We start from the raw sequence: 23,952 nt of genomic DNA, 5'->3' as shown, positions 1-23,952 counted from the left end.
ATTTGCACCAAAAAAGGTAAAGACCATACCTTTGGCCGGAAAGGTTATAGCGACTGTCTTTTGGGATTCGCAAGGGATAATACTCATCGATTATCTGGAAAAGGGTAAAACTATTACAGGTCAATATTATTCATCGTTATTGCACCGTTTGAAAACCGAGCTGCAAGAAAAACGCCGGCGATTGGACCCAAAAAAGTCCTTTTCCCTTACGACAATGCACCAGCACACGCCTCTGCAGTTGTGGCCACAAAATTAATGGAAGTAGGATTCCAACTCGTTACGAGGTGGCGCAGTGGCTAGAGACTGGACTCGCATTCGGGAGGACGACGGTTCAATCCCGCGTCCGGCCATCCTGATTTTGGTTTTCCGTGATTTCCCTAAATCACTCCAGGCAAATGCCGGGATGGTTCCTCTGAAAGGGCACGGCGACTTCCTTCCCCATCCTTCCCTAATCCGATGAGACCGATGATCTCGCTGTCTGGTCTCCTTCTCCAAACAACCCAACTCAACCCCCCCTATTCTCCAGACTCGGCTCCCTTGGACTACTATTTGTTCCCCAATTTGAAGAAATGGCTGGCGGGACAAAGATTTTATTCAAACGAGGTGATCGTAGCAACTAATAGCTATTTTGCAGAGTTGGACAATTCCTGTTATTCGGAAGGGATTAACAAATTAGAACAGCGTTGGACGAAGTGTATAAGTCTAAAAGGTGACTATGTCGAAAAATAAAAAAGGTTTACCTCAAACACGTAAGTAGTTTTTATTTTTGCACGGACTTTTCAAACACCCCTCGTATATATTATCAATAGCTTTATACACTGTAAGGCGCGTACGCCTTCTCCTCCTAAAATAACGCGGCATAACTTTCTGGTAAGACGGCGTCAGTCGTCGACCAGCCGCACGTGCAGCAGCATCGACACAGACTAGTTATGCCGCGTTATTTTAGGAGGAGAAGGCGTACGCTCCTTACAGTGTATAAAGCTATTGATAATATATCTATCACTACGAAGAGTGGAGTACGTGCGCAAGTTATTCTTCATGGTCCTTCAGTGTTTTGTGGATGAGTACTGGATTTTACACTTACTAATGTTGATGCTAGAGCACATGGTAATGGTTGGGTTACTGTGGCTCTAGTTCGCGTTGGTAAAGTGGAGACTCTATCAGGGCTGGAGCCTTTTAACAGCCGAGAAGTTATTGCTTATCGTACATTTCAGATACAGGGTGGCCCACGAAATGTGTTACCAATTGTTTCTTTCACAATTTACGACGCACTTTAGATATACTGCCGCTAGGAGACTAGTAAGCAGCAATGACTGATAATGGAAGACTGAAGACACAGCAACGATCGGCAATTGTGTTACTTTTTCATGAAACGAAAAGCCTTGTTGTGATTCAGAGGCATTTTCGACAACAGTTTAACACACGATGGGTCCCTTGCAAGAAGACCATCCACAGGTTGTACGATAAATTTGTACAGGAAGGAACAGTATTGGAAGCGATGCGACCTCGGCCTAAGCCTGTTTGTTCGCCGGAGAATATTGAAACGGTACGAGTTGTTGTACAGAGAAGTCCCGGGAAATCGTGTAGGAAGGCAGCAGTGTAACTGGGAATATCCAGACGCTCCGTTCAACGCATTCTTAAAAGTGACCTCCATATGTACCCATTCAAGATGACCTGTTCACAGAAGCTCACTGAAGAACACAAGCAGCAGAGACTACTGTTTGCTCAGTGGGCGGAGGATAGGGAAGAAACTCTCAACAACGTTTGGTTTTCAGACGAGGCGCATTTTCATTTAGACGGTGTGGTTAACAAACAAAATGTACGCTTTTGGGCCACTGAAAACCCACAAGTGCTTCATGAACGACAACATTATGCTCCGAGGATTACAGCGTTGGCAGCAATTTCCAGTCACGGACTTATTGGACCCTTTTTCTTTGAAGAAACTGTGAACAGCGAACGTTATTTGAGCAAGCTTCGCAATAGCTTCATTCCACAGCCTCTTGCTACTGCCTTGCCCTTCAACACGCAGTGGTTCATGCAAGATGGAGCAAGCCCACATACTGCAAACACTGTGTTGGAGTTTTTACACGAGCATTTCGACATGCGGATCATTTCACTCAGGTTTCCAGGTCGCTTCAATGACGGACAAAATTGGCCCCACAATAGTCCAGACCTCAATCCATGTGACTTTTTTCTTTGGGGGTACCTAAAGGGAAAAATTTTCCCAAAACGTCCAAGTGATTTAACGGAGCTCAGAAGACTTATTCTTCAAGCTTGAAGTGAAATTACGGAAGACATGTGCCGTAGGGTAGTCACTAACTTCAGTGTTCGTTTGAAGAAAGTTAGGAAACGAAATGGTGGACATATTGAGCATATGCTAAGTTAGAACAAATCTCCATGGACGGCTCTTCATTGTAATATATGTTCCTTTCATATTGTATTGACAATAAAGTTTATATTCAAAAACAAAATGGTAACACATTTCAAAAAAATGGTTCAAATGGCTCTGAGCACTATGCGACTTAACTGCTGAGGTCACCAGTCGCCTAGAACTTAGAACTAATTAAACCTAACTAACCTAAGGACATCACACACTTCCATGCCCGAGGCAGGATTCGAACCTGCGACCGTAGCGGTCACGCGGTTCCAAACTGAAGCGCTAGAACCGCAAGGCCACACCGGCCGGCGTAACACATTTCGTGCGCTACCCTGTATGTGAAGTGTATAACAGAGATCGTGGTTCATCTTACTATCTGTCTACAATGTCGTTGGTTCTTAGAACAAGGAATCGTCGTAAAGTAAATGAATCAGAGTCTGTGTCCATATGGGTTAAAATGCATGAATTGTCCCAAGATTAAAGTTGTTGGTGATGTGACACATTACTATAGAAACTGAAATAAAGTACCTGTCAGCCGGCCGGTGTGGCCGTGCGGTTAAAGGCGCTTCAGTCTGGAACCGCGTGACCGCTGCAGTCGCAGGTTCGAATCCTGCCTCGGGCATGGATGTGTGTGATGTCCTTAGGTTAGTTAGGTTTAAGTAGTTCTAAGTTCTAGGCGACTGATGACCTCAGAAGTTAAGTCGCATAGTGCTCAGAGCCAGCCAAAGTACCTGTCCTTTCCTTGAGAAAGGAAGATCCGAAGATCGAAAGGCAAGATTTTGTACATGTACACTATCTGATTAAAAGCATCCGAACACCCCTTTGTAATGCTGAATTGACCACTAGATGTCACGAGAGGCGGACTTACCACTATCAAAGGAGGCGGGCAGTACTGTGGCGTCAGTAGAGAAGCAGTAACGGCACAGAGGGCGGGTCAGCACAGCTCAGCGACTCGAACGTGGACTAGTCATTGGAGGTCACCTAAACAACAGGTCCATCAGGGGCAGCTCAATCCTTCGAAAGCTACCCAACTCGTCTGCTGGCGACGTGATTCTGAAGTGGAAACGCGAAGAAGCAACCACAGATAAACTAAGACTAGCCAGATCTCACCTACTGACGGACAGGGGCTGTCAGGCACTGCGGAGGGTGGTTGTAAAAAAATAGCATCAAATCAGCGGATGGAATCACTCGTGAGTTCCAAAATGCTACCAGCAATGCATCTAACACCATGATTGTGCGTAGGGAGGTAAAAAGAACGGGGTACAATAATCGAGCAGCTCCACATATGTTACACATGTATGTAGTCAGTACTGCGTGATGCTTAAGGTGATGTAAAAAGCAAAGCCACTAGACAGAGGATGGCTGGAAACGAGCGATTTGAAGTGATGAATAACTGCTATGTGATGTGGCAGTGCGATGGAAAGGTTTGGTCAACAGTGAAGCTCGCAGGAGGAGGTGTTTCGGTATGAAGGTGTTTTCGTGGTTAGGTTGTGTTCCCCTTGAGGCGCTTAAGAAAATGCTAAATGAGGAAGGATATGGAAACATTTTACAGCATTGTGCACTGCGTACAGTAGAAGAACAGTATCAGCATAACACTGCAACCAGTCACCCTGCAACATCTCTGAGGCAATGGTTGTGGACAATAATATTGCTGAAATGTACTAGCGTGGCCATAGTCCCAACATGAACACAGTGGAACACCTTTGGGGTGAGCCAGGACGTTGACTTCGTTCCAGATCCTAGTGTCCAACACCACTACCTTCTTTGCTTTCAGCCCTAGAGGAAGTCTATGTATACAGGGTTGTCCATTGAACGTGACCGGGCCAAATATCTCACGAAATAAGCGTCAAACGAAAAGACTACAAAGAACGAAACTTGTCTAGCTTGAAGGGGGAAACCAGATGGCGCTATGGTTGGCCCGCTAGATGGCGCTGCCATAGGTCAAACGGATATCAACTGCGTTTTTTTAAGTAGGAACCCCCATTTTTATTACGTTTTCGTGTAGTACGTAAGGAAATATGAATGTTTTAGTTGGACCACTTTTTTCGCTTTGTGATGGATGGTGCTGTAATAGTCACAAACATATGGCTCACAATTTTAGGCGAATAATTGGTAACAGGTAGGTTTTTTTAAATTAAAATACAGAACGTAGGTACGTTTAAACATTTTATTTCGGTTGTTCCAATGTGATACATGTACCTTTGTGAACTTATCATTTCTGAGAACGCATGCTGTTTCAGCGTGATTACCTGTAAATACCACATTAATGCAATAAATGCTCAAAACGATGTCCGTTAACCTCAATGCATTTGGCAACACGTGTAATGACATTCCTCTCAACAGCGAGTAGTTTGCCTTCCGTAATGTTCGCACATGCACTGATAATGCGCTGACGCATGTTGTCAGGCGTTGTCGGTGGATCACGATAGCAAATATCCTTCAACTTTCCCCACAGAAAGAAATCCGGGGAAGTCAGATCCGGTGATAGTGCGGGCCATGGTATGTATGGTGCCTCGACGACCAATCCACCTGTCATGAAATATGCTATTCAATACCACTTCAACTGCTCGCGAGCTATGTGCTGGACATCGATCACGTTGGAAGTACATCGCCATTCTGTCATGCAGTGAAACATCTTGTAGTAACATCGGTAGAACATTACGTAGAAAATAAGCATACATTGCACCATTTAGATTGCCATCGATAAAATGGGGGCCAATTACCTTTCCTCCCATAATGCCGCACCATACGTTAAACCGCAAAGGTCGCTGATGTTCCACTTGTCGCAGCCATCGTGGATTTTCGGTTGCCCAATAGTGCAATGTATGCCGGTTTACGTTATCGCTTATAGTGAATGACGCTTCGTAGCTAAATAGAACGTGTGCAAAAAAGTCTGTCATCGTCCCGTAATTTCTCTTGTGCCCAGTGGCAGAACTGTACATGACGTTCAAAGTCGTCGCCATGCAATTCCTGGTGCATAGAAATATGGTATGGGTGCAATCGATGTTGATGTAGCATTCTCAACACCGACATTTTTGAGATTCCCGATTCTCGCTCAATTTGTCTGCTACTGATGTGCGGATTAGCCGCCACAGCAGCTTAAACACCTACTTGGGCATCATCATTTGTTGCAGGTCGTGGTTGATGTTTCACATGTGGCTGAATGCTTCCTGTTTCTTTAAATAACGTAACTATCCGGCGAACGGTCCGGACACTTGGATGATGTCCAGGATACCGAGCAGCATACATAGCACACGCCCGTTGGGCATTTTGATTACTATAGCCATACATCAACTCGATACCGACCTTTTCCGCAATTGGTAAACGGTCCATTTTAACACGAAGAATGTATCACGAAGCAAATACTGTACGCACTGGCGGCGTGTTACGTGATACCACGTGCCGGCACGGTAGCTCAGCGTGTTCGGTCAGAGGGTTACGTGCCCTCTGTAATAAAAAAAAAAAAAACTGAGTTAATCGATCATCAAAGAACTTAAACGGATGTCTTACGACGTCCGCCCCGAGCAGACGCAACGAACAAAAGCGAACAAAAATGAGATTTTCTCAGTCAGAGGGTTAGGCGCCCTCTGTAATAAAAAAACTGAGTTAATAGATCAACAATGAAATTAAAAGGGTGTCTTACGACGTCCGCCCTGATCAGATGCAACGACCGAAAACGAACAAAATGAAATAAAAAAAAGAAAAAGCGTGTTCAGTCAGTGCCTTAGCTTACCTTTTCGGTCAGAGGGTTAGCTGCCCTCTGTAATAAAAAAAACTGAGTTAATGGATCAATAACGAACTGAAACGGGTGTCTTGCGACGTCCGCACCGAACAGATGAAACGAACGAAAACAAACAAAATGAGATTAAAAAAAGTGGTCAGCGCGACAGACTGTCAATCCTAAGCGCCCGGGTTCGATTCCCGGCTGGGTCGGAGATTTTCTCCGCTCAGGGATTGGGTGTTGTGTTGCCCTAATCATCATCAATTCATCCCCATCGTCGCGCAAGTCGCCGAATTGGCGTCAAATCGAAAGACTTGCAACGTACTTACACGTTTGTGACTATTACAGCGCCATCTATCACAAAGGGAAAAAAGTGGTCCAACTAAAACATTCATATTTCTTTACGTACTACACGAATATGTAATGAAAAATGGGGGTTCCTATTAAAAAAAACGCAGTTGATATCCGTTTGACCTATGGCAGCGCCATCTAGCGGGCCAACCATAGCACCATCTGGTTTCCCTCTTCAAGCTGGAGGAGTTTCGTTCTTCGTAGTTTTTTCGTTTGATGCTTATTTCGTGAAATATTTGGCCCGGTCACTATCAATGGACCATCATGTATACAGGTGATTCACGAAGTTATGGAAATATTTCAATATGTTATTCCACAAGTAAAAGTAAAGAAACAAGTTCATATAAACATAGGTCCGCAAATGTTTAGTTACGTAGTTACGGCTGATAAAAGATTTTACCTGAAACTCAGCAACATCGCTAATATGAAGCCATCGAAAAACTGTACGAGGTTAAAGTAAGGCACGATTTCCATTTGTTTTGTTGTTATTGGTCTGGTGAATCTATTATAACATGTCCCAGACGTGTATCTGCAGTAGTTTTTCAGAACATCCAGAGAAGCAAAGATTATTATACAAGTAAATTTGTTTACTTTCCATTAAGAATGTACAAACGTTTGTGTCATTGTTGACAACCGTTAGTGGGTTGTTTCAGTCGTTACCTAACCTTGAAACGAGTTATTTTTCTGTATTGTTCAGTGAAAGAACATAATAACAACGGATTAACATGAATTCACGTGTGCTATTGTATTAATAAAAGCAGATTATCTGACACATTCATGCAGTTTCAGTTAAAGTTATTACCATCATTTTTCCAAAATTAGATTCTCTACAACTTCTACTGAAAACTTTGTGCAATTGTCAAAATTGTTCAAATGACTCTGAGCACTATGGGACGTAACTTCTAAGGTCAACAGTCCCCTAGATTGTTAGAACTACTTAAACCCAACTAACCTAAGTACATCACACACATCCATGCCCGAGGCAGGATTCGAACCTACGACCGTAGTGGTCTCGTGGTTCCAGACTGTAGCGCCTAGAACCGCTCGGCCACCCGGCCGGCTGCAATTGTCTGGAATTAAAAAAAAAACAACTTGGGCCAAATTGTTAATAAATTAAAAATTTTACGAAATTACATCTTTGCTTCTCAGGATGTTCTGGAAAACTAGTGCAGATAAACGTCTGGGACGTGTTTTTTTAGATTTATCAGGCCAATAAAAACAAAATAAGTGGAAAACGTGCTTTACTTTAATCTCGTACAGTTTTGCGATGGCTACATATTAGAAGTTGCTAAATTTCAGGCAAAATCTTTTATTAGCTGTAACTCCGTAACTAAACACTTGCGAACCTATGTTTATATGAACTTTTTTCCTTAGTTTTACTTGTAGAATAACGTATTAAAATATTTGCATGTATATATAGGCTGATTTTTTTCCACCATGTACAAAATCTAGTGATTAATCGATGAGAGGATACGGAACAAAAAAGGTATAATGAACTTATGTCCGGAAATGCATGGTTTCCGTCAGAGACCATTTATTCAGTAGTACATAGTCACAGAGACTGCCGTCTAACGCGCGTTGTACCATGCAGCCACAGTTACAGTATGTCCTGAAAATGGTTTCCATGTGCCTTAACACATGCGTGTACGTGTCGTAGCATGTTCAGTCTCACACGTTAACATCGGCCAGGCTGCATCCGAACAGTGTCAAAGGCAGCATGAATACGCATTAAGGTGGCCTCATCTGTGAATAGGATGGCTGACGCTAGTCCCCAAATCGTGGTTGCATGGTGAAGAAACCAGCTACAAAACTACCGAACCGCACAATAACCCTGAAAGAGTGGTTCGGTGTGGGGCGGCGGAGGGGTGAAGTGGACTGCGGTAGTCGTCGTGGGGTTGTGGACCAGTGCGGCTGCGGCGGGGTCGGAGCCTCTCCGTCGTTTCTAGGCCCCCGGTAAACACACAATACAATACAATATAATGAATACAATTCTCCTGTCTTAAGCCCCATTTACACGATCGACTTTCTTGTCTCAGTTGACTGCTCGAGACAAGTGCAGCGCCAATGGCGTTTTATTCCTGTACTGAGTCTCGTCTGTCTCGAGTGGTCATTTTCGTTTACGCGTCAGCGCCAAAATTGCGTGCGTTGTGAGAGCTGCGTGCTATTAAATTTGGCACCTGAAGCTTGAAAATGAGGTTATGAGGGACCACCGCTTTTGAAAAAAGAAAAAGAAAAAAAAAGAAATCGACATATAGAAACAAAATGTAGGCACAAGCAATTATAATAGGGTATGTTAACGTCTAAAGAAAAAGTCATAGTAGATGGTCTTGTCAAAGATCGTGTGGTAAATGCTCTAAAGAATCCTCCAAACATTTCAAAACATATAACTTTATTGCTCGAGAAAATACATACTTCCAATCACATCAAACAATTTCTAGAACGCAGTAAATAACGCCCTTTTACTTTACCCTTGGAATCTTATTGTCTTGTTAAACGAAAAATAACGCCGAAAGCTATTTTCCTCGTCAAGTAATTCTTACTTTCTCACGGCAGAAATAATTTTCATTAAAGTATGTTTACCCATTTACGTACTCATTTATGAATAGTGTAGGCTTTTTTATCCTCTGTGAAACGTAAATATCTCATTGCTTTCGGATATTTCGCCTCTCTTGTAGGAGTACACTAGTATGAAAAATACCAGGACCTCGTACAACCTTTTCAGTGTGTCACGAAAACAAATCAAGCAACACAGTAAAGATTAAGAAGACAAAAAAGCACCAAATCCATTTTTATAGTGGAAGTGAGCCTGTTAGAACAGTTTAACTTCCGATGTTAGCCGCCACAGTCCCTTGTTTTTGCGCACGTGCAGTGTGCAGCATACTCGGAAAAATGGAACTCCACACTCGGCACAATTTATAGATCATTGACGTCATTGACACATTTGCGACCCATTTGTATGCTGATTTTCTCTTTAGCACGAAAGACGCACTCACTTCTAGTAGTCGATATTGACCAGAAAGTCGCTCGTGTAAAACGGGCTTTAATCGTAGTAAGACTTTGGACAGGCATCCTACGAATATTCTGGAACGTTTAGCACACCATTTTCGCCCTTTAGTTGCCCTGTGAATGGTGCGCTATCTTACTGTAGTAATTTGAGGGTACGCGAACTGCATGGAGATTAGGAAATGATTTTCTGTCAGAATTCAAGTGCCTTCACCTTCCATTGACCTGCGAATTAAGAACAGTAGGCCATAGTTACGGAGCAAGAAATGTAGGGACCCAGCACATAACTTTGTTAGCGACTGGGTTCCACATATCGTGTAGTCTCTACACTAGTTTCACGGTCGTATCTAAGTAATTGGTTCCGTCATCTCCCTGCCAGTGCTGCACACTTCAAGTTCAGGGAATCACACGGTGGTCAGAAACGGTCTCAAAACCTTGTAAAGATGTTGCACGGTGGGTTTTGCTGATAGATAATTGTTAAGAAAAAATTCGACACGTTTTGCCGTTTCCGAGTCAATTAGCATTGAATTTAGCGAACTAGGCCGTTGCGCGCACAAATTCAAGCGGTCCGCCAGGTACAGTTAGTGTCAGTTGTTTCATGACGTAGTAGATGATAGCGTACGAGACTGCTCAGCCTTTGGCTCGGGTCCGCGCAGCGGTCTGATTGGCTAACTCCAATGCTAATTAACTTGGAAACATTGTATCAATTTATTTCACTTAATAAGTATTTGTCAGCAAAAAATACCGTGCAACACCATAAAACCTTTTCAGACTGTTTCTGGCCACCATGTATAATAGGCAATGCCTTTATCCACAAGCATTCAGTCTTTACAGTACTGCGAACTCCATGTGTATGCTGCATGGGACCAGTCCGTTTGCAACCTGTAACCGCGTAAGTAACGAGCAGCTCTTAGTGGCTCGCCATCACAATTTTTCACCTTAAATATCTTTGTGACTAATGCCCTTTTGGCATATTTATTATTTTATAAATGACATATAAGTACTGCCAGTCTTTCACGATGATTCTGTTCTTATACTCTGCATCATACATTTTTAGTCATAATTCTGTGACCATGTTATAGACCATTCTTTGAATTAAATTCTGAGGAAGACACTCCTAGCAGTGTTGCAACCCAGTAAATTCGTTAAAAATAGTGACCGAGAGCTGTTGTCTTTCAATTGTAATTAAACACGGTCTCTGAACGTGCAGCCATGTACAAAATTTTGGATCATATACGATTGAAAGACTGTGGTCTGGTCGGCGGAAATCCGATTTCAGCTGGGATGAGCTGATGGTAGGGTTCGAATGTGGCGCAGTTACCACGAAGCCATGGTCACAAGTTGTCAAGAAGGCGCTGTCCAAGCTGATGGTGGCTCCATAAAGCTGTGGGCTGTGTTTACGTGCAATGTTCTAGGTCCTTAGGATATTCGGTTACTTGGAGACCATTTACAGCCATTCATGGACGTCATGTACCCAAACGAACATGGAATTTTTCTGGGTGACATATCACCATGTCACCGAGTCACAATTGTTCGCGATTGGTTGGAAGAACGTTCTGGTCAATTCGAACGAATGGTTTGGCCACCCAGATCGCCAGAAATGAATCACATCGAACATTTATAGGACATAATCGAGCGGTCAGCTCGTGTTCAAAATCCTACGCCAACAACACTTTTGCAATTATGGACGGCTAGAGGCAGCAAGGCTATTTATTTCTGCAAGGGACTTCCATCGACATGTTGAGTCCATGCCACGTCGAGTTGCTGCACTACGCCGGGAAAAAGGATATCCGACACGATGTTACATGGTATCCCACGACTTTTGCCACCTCTAAGTAACTGACACCTGCATTTTATGGAGGGAATTTCACATGTGCCGTTCATGGTCAGGTACAATAGCCTCACCTGCACGCTTCGCTATCATCTGCATGTATCTTCAAGCATGAATTTCTTGCGTTGTTTCCATTTCTTTGTCCAACCCTTGTATGGCGCATCCAGCTGAAGCCACTCATTGATGATTAGATCCTCTAGAGAAATGAAATTGTGTTGATGTTGACTGATAATTTTCACCCGCTGTTCCAAATAATTCCAGACATTTTCTCTAGGATAAACATAGAGTCATTCAGCGGGCCAGTCGAGGTGCAGTAGCGTGCCTAAGTGTTCGCCAAATCAGGAAGATACGCGTTCAGCTCTGTGAACATGGCTGTCAGCATCTTGGAAAACGGGAATATTTACAGCGTACTCTTCACGAAGACTTAGAGCTAAGGGCAACATTTGGTCACCTGTAATACTGAAACAAGCATCCTCGTTCATGTTCATGGTAACCTGAATAATTGATCTCAAATCGTGGAAACAAGAAACGCAAAAGTCGCAGAACCACCTCCAGCCTAAACTAGAGGGTGTAAAGCGTCACTGGTCGTTTCATCACATGAAAAGAGGAAAAACTGCGATTCTTATGAACACACTGGACGCCTTCCTGTCCTGTTTATGTGTTGTCCGCACCACTGAAGGCGTGCATTTTTATGTCCCAGTGTGAGGATTCGGCTTTTGCAAGATACCTAATTCCAAATCTCCACTACATGCAGTTCCCCTCTCAATGTTAGCTTGGAAGCTGGTTGAAATACATTCCTGGAAATGGAAAAAAGAACACATTGACACCGGCGTGTCAGACCCACCATACTTGCTCCGGACACTGCGAGAGGGCTGTACAAGCAATGATCACACGCACGGCACAGCGGACACACCAGGAACCGCGGTGTTGGCCGTCGAATGGCGCTAGCTGCGCAGCATTTGTGCACCGCCGCCGTCAGTGTCAGACAGTTTGCCGTGGCATACGGAGCTCCATCGCAGTCTTTAACACTGGTAGCATGCCGCGACAGCGTGGACGTGAACCGTATGTGCAGTTGACGGACTTTGAGCGAGGGCGTATAGTGGGCATGCGGGAGGCTGGGTGGACGTACCGCCGAATTGCTCAACACGTGGGGCGTGAGGTCTCCACAGTACATCGATGTTGTCGCCAGTGGTCGGCGGAAGGTGCACGTGCCCGTCGACCTGGGACCGGACCGCAGCGACGCACGGATGCACGCCAAGACCGTAGGATCCTACGCAGTGCCGTAGGGGACCGCACCGCCACTTCCCAGCAAATTAGGGACACTGTTGCTCCTGGGGTATCGGCGAGGACCATTCGCAACCGTCTCCATGAAGCTGGGCTACGGTCCCGCACACCGTTAGGCCGTCTTCCGCTCACGCCCCAACATCGTGCAGCCCGCCTCCAGTGGTGTCGCGACAGGCGTGAATGGAGGGACGAATGGAGGCGTGTCGTCTTCAGCGATGAGAGTCGCTTCTGCCGTGGTGCCAATGATGGTCGTATGTGTGTTTGGCGCCGTGCAGGTGAGCGCCACAATCAGGACTGCATACGACCGAGGCACACAGGGCCAACACCCGGCATCATGGTGTGGGGAGCGATCTCCTACACTGGCCGTACACCACTGGTGATCGTCGAGGGGACACTGAATAGTGCACGGTACATCCAAACCGTCATCGAACCCATCGTTCTACCATTCCTAGACCGGCAAGGGAACTTGCTGTTCCAACAGGACAATGCACGCCCGCATGTATCCCGTGCCACCCAACGTGCTCTAGAAGGTGTAAGTCAACTACCCTGGCCAGCAAGATCTCCGGATCTGTCCCCCATTGAGCATGTTTGGGACTGGATGAAGCGTCGTCTCACGCGGTCTGCACGTCCAGCACGAACGCTGGTCCAACTGAGGCGCCAGGTGGAAATGGCATGGCAAGCCGTTCCACAGGACTACATCCAGCATCTCTACGATCGTCTCCATGGGAGAATAGCAGCCTGCATTGCGGCGAAAGGTGGATATACACTGTACTAGTGCCGACATTGTGCATGCTCTGTTGCCTGTGTCTATGTGCCTGTGGTTCTGTCAGTGTGATCATGTGATGTATCTGACCCCAGGAATGTGTCAATAAAGTTTCCCCTTCCTGGGACAATGAATTCACGGTGTTCTTATTTCAGTTTCCAGGAGGTTAGACATGCATTCGCTGACGGCAACAATTCCTGGCTGATTTACCGAACGAGGTTCGACCAATGGTGCAAACGCCCAGAAGATGGCCCCTACGTCGGGTTCAAACCGGTTGGCGGTATAATAATAATAATAAATGCTATTAAAGCCGCTTTTGAATAATTAATTAATGGACTATAAGTGCTTCGAACGGAAACTTTCTGATCGCCGCTTATAATTTGGTAATGGGAGGAAGTGTTACGCAGAGGTGAAGAGGCTTGAACAGGATAGTCTAGCGTGAAGACTTGCATCAAACTAAGTTCAAATGGTTCAGATGGCTCTGAGCACTATGGGACTTAACATCTGAGGTCATCAGTCCCCTAGAACTTAGAACTACTTAAACCTAACTAACCTAAGGACAGCACACACATCCATGCCCGAGGCAGGATTCGAACCTGCGACCGTAGCGGTCGCGCGGTTCCAGACTGAAGCGCCTAGAACTGCTCGGCCACTCCGGCCGGCTCATCAAACTAAGTTTCGGACTGAACACCACGACAACAACATTTTTATCAGCGTGGTGAAGTACCACATCATTGGTCACGTGGTGTATTCGTGAGATTTTTAGCATGTGACGGGCACAAATTCTGTTCACTGGTGAAACTTCAGCCATTCCAAATTTCTACTCTGGACATCAGTGCCGATAGTTTGTAACAGGTAACAGTTCCCTAACGTATGATTGATTAAAGGTTATTATACGTCATATGTGCCAACGGCCTTGCCGCAGTGGTAACACCGGTTCCCGTCAGATCACCGAAGTTAAGCGCTCTCGGGCTGGAGTAGCACTTGGATGGGTGACCATCCGGTCTGCCGAGCGCTGTTGGCAAGCGGGGTGCACTCAGCCCTTGTGAGGCAACCTGAGGAGCTACTTGACTGATAAGTAGCGGCTCCGGTCTCGGAAACTGAGCTACGGCCGGAAGAGCGGTGTACTGACCACATGCCCCCCATATCCGCATTCAGTGACGCCCGTGGGCTGAGGATGACACGGCGGCCAGTCGGTACCTTTGGACCTTCATGGCCTGTGCGGGAGGAGTTTAGTTTTTAATACGTCATATGTTTGAATTTTTAAAGGTCTGAGGTGCAATGTCTATCACCCTAAAGTGCGAAGCCGGCCGCGGTGGCCGTGCGCTTCTGGCGCTGCAGTCCGGAGCCGCGGGACTGCTACGGTCGCAGGTTCGAATCCTGCCTCGGGCATGGGTGTGTGTGATGTCCTTAGGTTAGTTAGGTTTAAGTAGTTCTAAACTCCAGGGGACTTATGACCTAAGATGTTGAGTCCCATAGTGCTCAGAGCCATTTGAACCATTTGAACTAAAGTGCGAATGTTTGTGACTAAAGGCATTGTCTATTGTACTTCCAGCATATGTAATAGCCGTTCTGCAGTTTGTGGACAAAATTAAAAGAACACCGAAAATGTTTCAAGTTACCTGTTCTTTCTATACAACATCATGCTATAAATGAGAGTATAATCAACCTCATAAATACGTACTCGCTTTCTTTTTTCCAGTCACGATCGCCTCACCCGTCGACCGCAGCTTGACTTCACGATTCGTTGTTACGCAAAATCGATGAGAAATTAGCAGCCATTTCCATAGTGTTACGCAACTGTGATCACGAGTCCTGCTAATAAAAAAATGCGAATGAAAAGAAAACAACTTCGATGCAGCTTATGCAGATTATCTCGTTAGTTTGATGTATTTCATGCACCAATGTAATTTGTGTGAGAAGTCTATCCTACCAAGGCGGCTGTTTTTAAACCTAATGCTTATGTTTTAACGGTCCTCCAGCGTGCCATTAACTAACCTAAAATTTAGTTGCGCGAAACTTCGCAAACGAATACTACGAGAAACCTGTTCTGGAATACAGACCAGTACAAAACCAAAAAGAAGATCCAGTACTTTATTATCGTTGTTTGCTCTGCATGCTATTCGATGAGAGAGAGTTAATTTACAGATGTTTATAGTGCAAGCTGTAATTTGTCTTCAACATACATCAGAAGCAGCACTTTCTTTTACAGTAGTGCCCCGTGGCTTGTAGATCACACCAAGTAAAAGTGTCTTGAAACAAATTACATACATTTCAATACACGGCAAAACTGATACCCACTCGGCGGAGAAACTGGCTTTCTTTTTTCTGTTCTAAACTCAAGCTGACAAATTGTTCTCGTAATTTATATGGACTCATTGGAAATTACAGTGGTTCTGTCACGCTTGCGTCTCCATTGGAAGTTTATTTCACCTAAATATCCGTCTCCGCTGATGGCTTCGTTAACTTTCGGTAGTACTATAACGACTTTAACCAGGACTGTCGTCAAAACTCATTGGCGAGCATGGAGCTGACTCTGGCTTCATTTTTTGTTTGTAATATTTCCCCTCAGGTACTATTGGATTACCACTTGTTCTGCCAAACGTGCACTATTGCGATCTAATGCAACAAGGTATGAGTACTGAGAATTCTGCAGGTAGATTGTTTCAATTAACCACAAAAGCTTGTGTGCGTTACATCTGCAACATCCGTCGATTTGACCATGTCAGTACCTAATTATGATCCTTTTCAACGCAGTACGCTGGTGGAATCCCAAACACTCGAGCAGTGCTCAAGAATGGGTCGCACTAGTGTTCAGTATGGGGTCTAGTTTATAGATGAGCAACTCTTTCCTAAAATACTCCTAATAAAGTGAAGTCGATCATTCGCCTTCCATATTACCGTCCTTATGTGATCGTTCCATTTTGTAACACATTGCAATGATACGCCTCGATACTTAATGGACGTGACTCTGTCGAGCGCCGCACTACTAATGCTGTGTTCGAACGTTACGGAATTGTTTTTCATACTCATCTGCATTAACTCAGATTTTTCTACATTTAGAGCTAGTAACCATTCAGCACACCAATTTGGTCTAGGTCATCTTGTATTCTCCTACAGCCACTCAACGACGACACCTTGCCGTACACCAAAGCGTCATCAGCGGTCGCAGATTCCTGCTCATCCTGTCCGTCAGATAATTTGTATATACAGAGAATAAAAGAGGTCCTCTCGCACGTCCCTGGGTCTCACCTGACGATACCCTCGTCTCTGACGAACACTCGCCGTCGAGGGCAACATACCGGTTTCTATTTCTTAAGAAGTCTGCTCACGCAGTTTGTCAGTCTTTTAAAAAGATTTATTTACCACTAAATCGAACATGTGGGCAAAACACGGTGTATGATTACTAAATGCTGTTTCTACTCGTTTAATTATATTTGCTACGGCGTTAGTCAGCACTGCTGGTATTTCGCTGATATTTATTCCCCAATCGTTACAAATCTGTAATAATGTGGTTCAAATGGTTTAAATGGCTCTAAGTACTATGGGACTTAACATCTGAGGTTATCAGTCCCCTAGACTTAGAACTACTTAAACCTAATTGACATAACGACATCACACACATCCATGCCCGAGGTAGGATTCGAACCTGCGACCGTAGCAGCAGCGCGGTTCCGGACTGAACCGCCTAGAAGCGCTCGGCCACAGCGGCCGGCTGTAATAACATGTTCGAAATATATTCACCTATGTATGATCCTGACAACTCACAGATTCCATGAGTAGCTATTTCCATTTTATAGCCATACAAATCATGAACGGCAATCCCCAAGAAACTTCTACACTGCACCTTGTCGTCCAAATATCTGCCGTGAGTGTTAAACTGTCTACGTTCTGAATTTTAGTTAGTAGTTCTGATTAACTTTAAATTCTTTTTCAGAATCTTCTTGCATGTATGTCTCGACGGTAGTTTGCGCAAAAGTGTAATAACTTTCAACAGATTTAAAAAACCTTCCTCTGCCTCGTGATGACTGGGTGTTGTGTGATGTCCTTAGGTTAGTTAGGTTTAAGTAGTTCCAAGTTCTAGGGGACTGATGACCATAGATGTTAAGTCCCATAGTGCTCAGAGCCATTTGAACCATTTTTTAAAAAACCTTCATTTACAACAATTTAGAAAGGTTGTACATATTTACAACCGATGAATAAATGCATTAGAGTATAAAGTTTAGACAGGTGTACACCCTCCATTCCAATTTCTGAAGTATATAATGAGATACTTCGAAAATTTGAACTGTTGCCTGAAGAGAGATTTTAGACACTAAATGTGAAATACTGCATCTATTTGATTCACTGTCGCTGAAAATATTCTTTCTCTCCCCCATCACCGCCTTTGCCAAGTCACAAATGTGTTGCACAGATGTCATTACGAGGCATAATCGAAAGCAAAATTTGTTTAAATGACAAAAAAATTATTGACACTGATAACAAGTGACCTTTTTTTTGCCCACATCGAAGGTCGAGATTTTGACTTTAATATCGATGCTACTATGTTTCAAAGACTTCTGCATCGCTGTTGAAACATCGATATCTGAACTCCCAACATCGATATTTTGTAAATATCGAACATCCGCAGTTTGTGTACAAAAGAGGTAGCATAGAAAACACTAGTAAGACCTGCTCTTGATTGGTAGGGGATACATATAAAAGTTCGGGGCCCAAAGCGGCATCCACTGTATACAAAGAAGGGCAACGCTAATGACGATTGGATTGTTTGAGTGGCAAGAGAGTGAAACAGAAATTTGAAAATTTTTTTAGGTATCATACACTCGAAGAAGGTACAAGCTCCGTCTTTCAGGACAGATACTACAAAAATGCTCATGGCAGGTGATTGGCAGACCATGCTGCATGATTTTGCTAAGTGGGGCAAAACTTCGGGTCTGCGAAGATAAGGAGCAACAAAGGTCATATGTACATATGGCTGGAAATGTATTCCAAGAGAGGTACAGCTGCTTGAACGTGGAGATAAAAGATCTTTGACATTATAGGTTTCAACGACTGAAAGCACACATGAGAACAAACCATGCACGTGGGAATGTTCTGTCTACACTAGTGTTTTATCTCCACGCTCAAGAGGGCAGTGAGTTGGAGCACTACCATTTAGTAGCCACTTTACCCTTCGTACCAACAAAGGCATGACTTCCAGCGGGGCAGACAGCATAACCCTCAGCAACAACAGATATACCTCGCATATGAGACATTGTGGAAGGATGACTTGTCCCACGAGGCGGTCGGCAATAATCGCTGCCCACACATTGAGACTGAATCGGTGCTGGTGTTTCACGGCCACAGTACCATATGTATTCTCCGTAGCCCACATGCGGGTGTCGTGAAGGTTGACGATACCGCCCCTTATAAATTAACCTCATCTGTAAATAGGGTGGATGACAAGAATCCCAGTACCATAGTAGTCTGGGCGACGAACCAGCGCAAAGCTGTCGCCGGGGAAGCAAGTCCATAGGTATAAGACCTCTCGCGTCTTAAGTGATATGGACATTGACAGTTCTCATGGACAATGTTCTATACAGTCGTCTGGCTTACCCCATGCTGGCGGACCAAGTGCCTCGTCCTGATCACTGTCAAAGATCTTTTATCTCCACCTTCAAATGGGTGTGCTGTCAATGGCCTTGCCACAGTGGTAATACCGTTTCGCGTCAGATCACCGAAGCTTTGCGCTGTTGGGCTTGGCTACCAAATGGATGGGTGATCGTCCACATCTGTCGAGCGCAGTTGGCAAGAGGGGTGCATACAGCCCTCGTGGGGCAAATTGAGGAGCTACTTGACTGAGAAGTAGTGGCTCCAGTCACGAAAACAGACAACGGCCTGGAGAGTGGTGTCCTGACCACATTCCCCTCCAATCCGTATCCAGCGACGTGAAACACCTGAGGATGACACGACGGTCGGTCGGTACCGTTGGGCCTTCCGGGGCCTGTTAGGGCGGAGTCCAGTGAGTGTGTCTCCCTTGGAACGCTTTCTGGTCAAATGTCCATATAACTTGCTTGTTCCTTATACTCTCAGGGAGAGATTTTTCCCATTTAGCAAAATCAGGTTGTAGGTGTACGTGTATTCGCGTCCCATGAAACGATTTAAATTCAGCGTGCAGGGTATTGTGGTCGGGGGAAGGAGTCATGAGCATTTTCAGTCTACATCTAAATCTATAGCTATACTCTGCAGACCGCTGTCAAGTGCATGGCAGAGGGTACTTCCAGTTGTATCACATATTAAGGTTTCGCGTATAATGTACGGGAAGAATGATCGCTTAAATGTCGTAATTAGTCTAATCTTGTCTTCACGATCTCTGCGGACGCAGTACGTAGAGGGTTGTCGAATATTGCTAGGTTCTTGAAACACTGTAAGTTGGTTTTCGTGGGAAACTGACGTCCATCTTCAAGCGTCTGCCAGTTCAGGTTTTTCACCATCTCACTGACGCTCGCCTTGGGGCAAGAAAACCTGCAGCCATTGACTCTGCCCTTCTTTGTATGCGCTGCGTATCCCTTGTCAGTCCTATCTCGTACGGGTCCCACCCACCTAAGAGCAGTATTGTACGATGGCTCGAAGGAGTGTTTTGTAGAAAATCTCTTTTACATACAAATTTATTTTCCCAGTATCCTACCAAAGAGATGATGTGTAACACTTGCTTCACCTATGATGTAGCCTATGTGATCATTCCATTCCAGATGCACACGGATTTGTATGAGGGAAATGATTTTGTATGAGGTGACTGATTCCAGTTATGAGTCACTGATATTGTAGTGTATGATAAAAATTTGATTTTGGAATGTTTTTACTCTGACAGTCTCTGCTGTCTGCCTCGCGTCCGACAGGCGATGCGCTGGTAGCTTTATCAAGAAGGCCTCTGGATATTACTGACAGCGTGTGGGCACTCCTTGGCTATTGCTTCAACTGCCGCTTTGCGGTCGAGGTGGTGCAATTTACCAGACACCGAAAGAAAACAATTCTGGACCGTTACTCACAGCCTCACGGATCTGTGATCCCCCTCCATGTATCAGCTTTGCCTGGATAGCTTCCCTCGCGTACCTGGAGCAATGAGATGGGTTTTCCCCCCGACTGGTGGGAACGTATACGGGCATGTGTTGCACGGCTATCCACAGTCTCCTCGTGGCGATGCCGGTCCTCGTGCTTCATAGATCTGTAATGCTGGCAGATACGAGCAGCATCTCGTCATAAACATGGTGCTGATTGCACTGTTACCAAGTACGTGCAACTCGCTTTTCCAGGGGTCATTCTGCGTGTATTGTTCGCATTTTTTGAATCACGATGGTAATTATTGTTTGGAGAAACAGTTTATCAAGACACAGTGCTCGGTTTGTAAGGAAGTATTGTGCATGGATCAGTCGAAATTACGTACCGTAATCGGATTTCCCAGTGGTTAATCTACGATGCTTATAATAATGTCGCATATTCTTGCAGGGTTTATTTTTTTACAAGCCTTCATTCCACTTGGGAGGCCGCCCAGCTGAAAATGGAGTCACCCGCACTTGTTTCAAAAGCATGACGGTTGGAGGGAGGAGGGCGAGAACGTGAGGAGGGATGTGGTTAGCGCTTGACTGTTCGAGGGGTTATCCGCAAATGAGTCCACAGATTTCCTTTGCTGAGGTTGTAGATGTCCACGAGATAAGACTCGTTTCTCTTGGCGTTACATAGAGAAATTATAAAGCAGCAGGGAGGGAGCGGGTGCTTGACGCTTAAACTGGTAGCAGTGTTTATCTGCAAAGGCGTCGACAAGCTGCGACAGGCTTCGCTGTGGCGGGACGCTCTCACCCTGGACGATTGAGCGTAATTTGTGCCAACTACTAGGTCGGAGGTGATTGCAAATTTCTCTAACACGTCTGGGGGTATGGTCTGGCGTACTGTTAGGCAGGCATCTGGACCACTCCCGTTTGCAACCTGGCAATCACGATCGGACGAGGATCTTCATGCCGTGTCGGCATTATCCAGCGCATACTATGAGGAGGGCGGTGTGTATTTGCATCGGTCTTTGATATTTCCACCTACGTCTTCGGATCTGTTTGCCGTTATTACCGTGAGCGGAGGATCTGTCGGCCAGATATGATATAGCAGCAACATTAGGCTGCAGCCGCAACTTCCTCGGCAACTGCTGGTCGACCGAGCGAGGTGGCGCAGTAGTTAGCACATTGGACTCGCATTCGGAAGGACGACGTTTCAATCCCGCGTCCGGCCATCCTGATTTAGGTTTTCCGTGATTTCCCTAAATCGCTCCAGGCAAATGCCAGGATGGTTCCTTTGAAAGGGCACGGCCGACTTCCTTCCCCATCCTTCCCTAATCCGATGAGACCGATGACCTCGCTGTTTGGTCTCTTCCCCCAAACAACCCAACCGTAACCCAACTGCTGGGCACTGTGTCCGCGACCGTCGGCGTTCGCGGCAACACCCCGAAAGTCGGAGTCTGAGGGTGATCTACCCGCCAGCATGCGAGAGGTGTGCTACAAATACGGTATCTTTGGTTGGAGGTATCAGAATTTTCCTATGACGTCATATAATCTAGTAATGCAGTGTGATATTTCTTATACAATATGCATTCTCGACATCGTCAATATTTCTACCAACGTGTATGTTTCTAACACTATGAGGTCAAACACCAGCTTAGGCTTAGCTGTGATACATACATCGGAACCAAAACTGAAAGTATCATGACGCTGACGCGACGCAACGCGACGTGACCCGAAGCGACGCGACACTGTGACGTGGTTTCGTGGCACGATGCGTCGCGATGTTGACACATAGTTCACGTAATTAGGTACAATGCAGTAAATTGAGGAAAATACGTAAAACTGGGAGTACTTACATATTATCTCTCTGTGTGAGACCTCTGCTGGTGCTTCGAAATATTGAACAGATCTCGAGTGACGTAACTTGTTATTAATAGACAGACTCGGCCTATCCCTATGCCGCCCAGTTCTATTCCTGTTTTAAGAGATGGAGTTGGGGAGGTGTGACTCTTTATCAGTGGTATCTAATTCTCTATTGTGATTGCCTGAGACAAAATACTTAAAATTTTGGAAAACCCGGTAAAATACGTAAAATTGAGGAACATGTACAAAACTGAAAGTACTTACATATCTGCCTAGGTGAGTTCGCTCCTGGTGCTGTGTTATTGACAAATAGACCTAGAGTGATCTAATTTGCTACAAATAGACACAACCTCTCCCTATGCTCCAGAGTGCCTCCAGTTATAAAATAGAAAAACAGATGAAAAATACGTGAAACTATGAAAAATACGTAGAAGTGAGAGTACTTACATATCTGCCTAGGTGACGCCTCTGCTGGTGCCACGTAATATTGTTATTAATAAATAGAACTCAAGCGACGTGACTTAACGTAATCTGTTATTAAGAAATAGACACATCCTCTCACTAAGCTGTCCAACTGCAGAATAACCCCTCCCACAGAAGTGTCTCAACTATAAAAGACGAACCACAGCAAATGAATTCGCAACTGCGAATAAGTACTACCATCAGCTATAGAATGGAATGACGACAGTGAAAATTTGTATCGGACCGGAATTCGAAGCCAGATTTCCCGCTTATCGCGAGCAGTCGCTTACCATTTGGTTACCCGTTTACGACTCACGGCCACACCCAAACTTCCATACGCTGTCAACTATGCGAGAAGTGGAAAATCCAGGTTCGAGTACCGGTTCGACACAAATTTTCATTGTCGTCATTCCAGTCTACAGATGATGGTGATCCTTATTCGCAGTTGCGAATTCATTTGATGTGTTTCGTAACGGTGTGGTCGCCGCAGTGCCCGTTCCTTTGGACATGCATGCATCGCGATCAGAATAACACAGTAACTGCAACATCGTATAACAGATGAAGGTGTGGAGGGTGTGCACGATCCTCCTTGGTACAAAAAACGGGTTAGAACATTGTTGTAGTAACAACGAAACAGTCCGCTGCTCGTGGACGTGCGGTAGCGTTCTCGCTTCCCGCGCCCGGGTTTCCGGGTTCGATTCCCGGCGGGGTCGGGGATTTTCTCTGCCTCGTGATGACTGGGTGTTGTGTGATGTCCTTAGGTTAGTTAGGTTTAAGTAGTTCTAAGTTCTAGGGGACTGATGACCAAGATGTTAAGTCGCATAGTGCTCAGAGCCATTTGAACCAACAACGAAACAAACATGCCAAATTTAAACAGACGCAAAACCCCCAATATTGGCGATCTTTTACAGAAGCTCGAAATTTAGCGCGGACTTCAATGTGAGATGCTTATAAGTTTCCACAACGAAATTTTGTCTCGAAACCTGGCAGAAAATCCAAAGAAATTCTGTTCGTATGTGAAGTATGTTAGCGGTAAGAAACAGTCAATGCCTTCTCTGCGTAATAGCAATGCAGATGGTATCGAAGACAGTGCTGCCAAAGCAGAGTTACTAGACACAGCCATGCGTAATGCCTTCACAAAAGAAGACGAAATAAATATTCCAGAATTCGAATCGAGAACAGCTGCCAACATGAGTAACGTAGAAGTAAATATCCTCGGAGTAGTGAAGCAACTTAAATCACTTAATAAAAGCAAGTCTTCTGGTCCAGACT

The 23,952-nt window shown here is 45.0% G+C and overlaps 1 protein-coding gene and 1 pseudogene across 3 annotated transcripts in view; both read left to right on the top strand.

Annotated features, from left to right (window-relative positions):
* The window catches only part of LOC124721320 (elongation of very long chain fatty acids protein AAEL008004), a 331,184-nt gene that overhangs the window by 216,988 nt on the left and 90,244 nt on the right, over positions 1 to 23,952 (top strand). The window lies entirely within an intron of this gene.
* On the top strand, positions 14,237 to 14,354 carry LOC124723346 (annotated as a pseudogene).

The sequence above is a fragment of the Schistocerca piceifrons genome, chromosome X (assembly GCF_021461385.2).
Source record: "Schistocerca piceifrons isolate TAMUIC-IGC-003096 chromosome X, iqSchPice1.1, whole genome shotgun sequence".
Classification (NCBI taxonomy): domain Eukaryota; kingdom Metazoa; phylum Arthropoda; class Insecta; order Orthoptera; family Acrididae; genus Schistocerca; species Schistocerca piceifrons.
This window is presented reverse-complemented; position numbering and strand designations above follow the sequence as displayed.